Below are 6000 nucleotides of genomic sequence, written 5' to 3' on the forward strand. Positions count from 1 at the left end.
GTATTTTCGACCAGCCGCGGGGAGACGCAATCGCGAGGAAGCACGTCAAGGGGAGTCGTAAATTCCCGTTATGATTATAATAATCGACACCACGGGTTGATCGATCCCCTGATCTCTGTTAAGATAATAGGGGTAGTTGAGAGGGTATAACACTGCGATTAGCAGGGTTATAAAATGTATATTTTAACACTTAAGTTACACCGTTGCTTATGATATATATCGCCGACAATGATTTAGCGTATAGAGATGCGATACACTGGCACAATATTCGTTGGTGATAGAGCAAGGCTCGTAGAGTTTTTGTTATCGTTGACGTAGCAATAAGGGAAAAGACGGAACGGAACTAACTCTCCGCTCTCATGTAATTACGGAGGAAAGCTCGGTGTGGGTGTGGTATTTTGAACGAAGAAAGGGGATTCGTTGCTCACACTTTTCGTTAGTCAGGTGAGGGCAACGATCTGCGATGTCCATTGGTTCTAGTCAATGTTAATGAGAGATGAGAGGGAAAGGAAACCTCCTACCACTGTTGCTAGTTGTGGTCATTGTTTAAGGGGCAACTGGATTTTCCGTTAGCTAAATAACCGCCTCTTTCGTTAGGTCATCACCCGCTTTCTCCGCAATTCTTAAGAGTGCATAATAAACCCAAGGACTTCTCTAAAAACCAGATGTGCGCCGAAAATACTTCTGGGCCTAAGAAATACTTCAGGACAAACGGATTGACTGAAGACATATGTTGATACAATGAAGTGAAAAGTGAAAGGTTATGGTGGGTCCTTAGATTTATTGAGGGTCGGAATGACGACACGCAGACCGTTGGCTGTCCGGTCGCGAGGGCTGGTGTGCAGATGTCTTAGGCGACATATCTAAGTTAACAAACAATAGTTATTAGGATAAAATTTTTTATCTTGTATTTATGTCATTTCATAATTATGTAGCTTCCACAGGCTTTCTGAAACTATCAACTATTAATTCTCACATATGAAACTGATTCAAGATTGATGGAAATTCAACTGGTACAAGACTGGTACTTAACTGACCAACAGTTCAATTCGAACTCACCCAAATTCGTCTCTGTACGTGCTGCAGCTCCACTTGTACTTACTGGAATGAAAAATATGTGTCACGTGATGTTTTGTCTCATGGTATTCTTTCTTTAAATTTTTAGTAACACACAATATTTTGTTATGATCTCATCTGCATGATGATCTCAGCTGATATTTACCTTATTGGTATGTGGTGCTCATTGTTCCAAACACGTATATCAGACCGTATTACTCGAATGATAACGTTCTCTATATACTTATTCCCATCGCTACTAATTAGCAGAATATTTTAATTACTCTTAACTGGGTCGCTAATGTTTAACTTCAATTGTCCTAAGCTCGTATTATTCAATTTTACTTATCTGAACGCTTAATATTTAGTTTCATTTATCTTCTCTTTCGCGGCCCTTATATTACATTTACTCGTAACATTAGGTTTTATTTTAGGATGCATATAATACAATTCACACCGTCGAGCTCTCATTCTAACACCGAGGCTCAATCGTGCAACACATACAGCTCCGTGCTCGTTCTTATAATATAATAAAACGTTTTGGACGGTAGTAAAGTGTCTTGTTATACGGTAACTAGTGGAGGTATGGTTTGTTATATTACACGGTAGGACAATATTTTTTTACTGAAGTTCTGTGATCTGTTTTATTATTAACCTTTTAGGAGATTTTACGATGTTTGGACTGGGTTTCTTTAATGAGGAGCACTTTGAGTGTCGCGCATAATAGTCGCAATTCTCTACCGTTTCTGCTCATTTCGATTTCTTGTTTGATCATTATTTATTTCGTGATACATTCCATATTTATGAAAAGTTGATAATATTCGACATGTGAAAATCCTCCCCTCATATTCATGTAATAATTATTATAAATTATTATTTTATGTTTTATAGTTTATCATAATTTTAATCTCTCGTAAATCATCCGATCGTTTCGCGTGTCATCTATGCTCCACGTTTGCTTTACAACACGTTCACTTAATAAACATTATGAGTTTTAATATTGTTCGAGTGTTAATGTTTTGTTTTCATCATTAACAATCTGTCGATATTTCTGCAGTTTCAGATAGACGTTTCGATATCTGTTTTCGTGCTAATACTCGACGTTCCATCACGTTGATGTTTTACTGTTTATTATCATTCGTCATTACTATTTTAATTCTTGATTATTAATTAATTGCGCGTTTTAAATGCATATCGTGATGTGATAGTACCTTGTGATGTTATGCGAGTAAATAAAGTTTTATTTTATTATTTTATCAAAATCATCAAAACATACTATCGGTATTTATTCTCCTTCCAATTAATTTAACTTTTCGCATGTCAATATGAGCGCACGAAATAAACTGCCTTTATTTTCGATGTTGCTATACAAGTGTTTGTATTTTGATTTTGTCGTTGTTATGTTGTTCTCGGAGTTTAATGTTTCTCCGCAAATTTAAAAAATAGATTCCCCAAGTCTCTTCCAAAGTGGATATTTCTGCTTTTAGTGTTAAATGATATTGAGATGATTTGTTTTGTGTTTTTTTTTTTCACTTTGCGCCATCGTCTTGTAATGCCAACCGCACATCTTATACATAGATCTAATACTCTCTGTGTTGCGAATTCTCAACTAAATGGCGATCGGTCAGGTTGCATGCAATTGGTTGATATCGCGAACCTTGAACGAGATTAACGCTCAAGGTGGAGGTAAATTAAATATATCGAGTATTAGTATGGTTTGGCTATTTTATTTGCACTTTTTAGTATACACAAAGAATTTGACGTTCTGATGAAGACGGTTGTAAGATTTTGTTGATACTGCCAGCAGAAGCTTCGTCCTTATATACTGACTTTCCGTCTCAGGGGTTTCCGTGTTTTAATTGTGTGCTCTCGTGGGCACATATCCTCTAGTATTGCCAGCTGTTTACCTTTGACCTGACCCATCGGGCACTTAGGGTGTTTACAGCTTGGGGGGTAGGCAATTCGGACTTTCCCAAAAAAAGGTAGATATGTGGTTCGAGTCATAAAGCGACGGCCATCCCAAATCCTGAACAGTCTCTCCCGGCATTTCAAAATACTTCTTTATGTATTCTCGACATGTTGTGGTTGATGCAGAGATGACTAATCGTTGTCCACATAAGTTACACTTAATTGCCGTGCGAATACTCACATCCTTACGCATGAAACGCTGTCCTCCTTCGCTGTAAAGATATCTGAAATCTCCAAATGACCAAACGTGGTAACAGGTTGGACAGATCTTTTCCAAACGAATCCTACTTTCGTTACATAGATAATAAATGGGTGGTATTATTAATCGTACGCAGGATTATTTTAAGAATAAGTTGTACAATTCTTGGTAATCCGTTGGGTGTACTCCGTCCAGCGGTCTGTAGAATTCTTTGCTTTTGTCTTGTTAATATTGCGACACACCCATTTATAAAGCAATTTAAAGTTACTTATTCTTGTAGTGAAGACTAATTTTAAATTTATCATTAATCCAATATATTTGTAGATTAAGGACTCAGTTTCTTATTAATTTTTTATATTGTTTATGTTTTTTCTTAATACATTAATAAGTTTGTAATTTCGACCAATCGCGGGGAGATGCAATCGCGAGGAGAGACGTCAACGGGAGTCGTAAATTCCCGTTACGATTATACTAATCGACACCACGAGTTGATCGATCCCCTGATTACCGTTAGGATAATAGGGGTGATTAAGTTTATATAACACTGTGATTCACAGAATTATAAAATATATATATTTCCAACACTTAAACTACACTGTTGAGTAGATATAAATCGTCGATAACAACTTGTCGCACGAAGATGATATAGATATGAATAGTAGAGCAAGGCTCTTACAGTCGAATTTCGTATGTTAGTGGACGTAGCACTAGAGGATACTTGATAGACGTTAGATTTTGATGCTATACTTCGACGTTGTAGTATGTAGAAGAAGTAAGTTGACTTGACCTAGCGGTGTTGACGAAATAAGTTGACTTGACCCTCCTGATGTAGCAGGAGAAGTCTTCGACTTGACCCTCCTAGAGTCGTAGGAGATGTGACGAGTAGGAAGCCTCCTACCAACGTGGTTCGTGAGTGACCTTGTGCATGGGAAAAACCCAGCCTGTTCTATTAGATAGCTATTCCGTTTTTCCTAATGGGTGCGTACCCGCTTTCTCCGTGTTTTTAATTGCGCCTAATAAACCCAAGGACCTCTCTAAAAACCAGATGTGCGTTGCAAATATTTTTAGCCTTAAGAAATCTTTCAGGACAACGGATTGAATGAAGACACATGTGTACACAATGAAAGAGAAGAGTTATGGTTGGTCCTTAGGTTTATTGAGGGTCGAAATGACGTTACGCAGGCCATCGGCTGCCCGGTCGCGAGAGCTGCAGCGCCGATGTTTTAGGCGACGTAACAAAGTTTTTATTTGATCAGTGCTTCTTCCTCGCCGAATTTTGGCTTCGATGCTTTTTTCAATTTCTAGACTCCATCATATCCATCGTTTCAGTGCTAATTCAAAATATTCTTCTATACACCGCAGATATGCGGCGGCTGATAATATCTGCGCAATGCACACATCACATTTTTCACATCGGGTGACGTTGCAGAGTCCTAACACTCTGCATCTATAGCGCAGTATCCGTAGTTGAAGAGGCCCTGAGCATCACCATTCAGGTTACTATGTCAGGCTTCGCAAACTGTGACGAACTAATTTTGACAATAGGTGAGTGGAAATGGCTTTGTGCAATTAATAACATTCCATTAATTGGTTATATACCTCAGGATGGTTCAATGACAGCATTCCGTTTATAGGCATTCCTCGCCATTTTTTGTTTATAATGTATTACAGCTATTTTATACATATGTAGCGGCACAAGAGTCAAAGGACGATGCGAGGACACTTAGGTATACAGAAAACTTACGCAAAAAACAAAGAACGATTTAAAATCCGACATTTGTTCTCAAAAGTAGAGGAATTTATAAAAAATTGCGTAGCATGTCAAAAACAGAAACTTGTCAGAATCCGCGCGATAGAAATTCCCGTAATACCTCAAACCCCCGCTGAACCAAATGAAACAATAGCAATGAATATAATAGGTCCCATGCCGAAAACTAAACGAGGAGACCAATATATACTCTCTATTCATGATGATTTGACCAAATATCTGATATTAACACCTCTCAAGACACAAAGAACCGAATCCATAATAGATGCCTTATTGAATCATTACATTTACATCTTCTCAGCACCTAAAACTATACTAACAGATCAAGGACAGCACTTTATTAGCGAACTCATGACGAAATTCGAAGAAGCATTTAAAATAAAACATATAAAAACAACCAGCTTTCACCCACAATCTAACGGATCCCTAGAAAGAACACACGCAACGGTAAAAGACATGATACGAACAAGTCTAAACGACTCAGACAAAGAATGGGACGAAGTATTAAACTTCATATGCTTAGGATATAACACAGCAATACACGATGCTACGGGTTTTCCACCTTTTGAACTAACCTTTGGACGAAAAGCTATTCTCCCATCCTCAATATTCAGAACCTCCAACTACACGTATGAAGAAATGTTTACACTATGGCAAAAACAATTGGACGAATACAAAACACTAGCTAGACAAACACTTGATCAAAGTAGAAAACACTACATGCGAGATCAACAAAGAAAAATCAGTAAAATACGAACGGTATTTAAAGAAGGAGACGCGGTTCTTGCGCATAATGATCACAAAACATATAAATTGGACGATGAATGGTTAGGTCCTTACCACATCGAAGAAGCTATGACTCCTTACTACGAAATTTTAATCAATAATCAAATTAGGAAGGTACATGGTAACAGAATTAAACCATACTTTTCAGGACGCTCATCTCATGCACAACCCTCGTGCTCGGATTAGAATTAATACCGATTGAAAATAATGCGATTTTCCATGA

Source organism: Bombus flavifrons, chromosome 10 (assembly GCF_040668555.2).
Source record: "Bombus flavifrons isolate JBK064 chromosome 10, iyBomFlav1_principal, whole genome shotgun sequence".
Lineage (NCBI taxonomy): Eukaryota > Metazoa > Arthropoda > Insecta > Hymenoptera > Apidae > Bombus > Bombus flavifrons.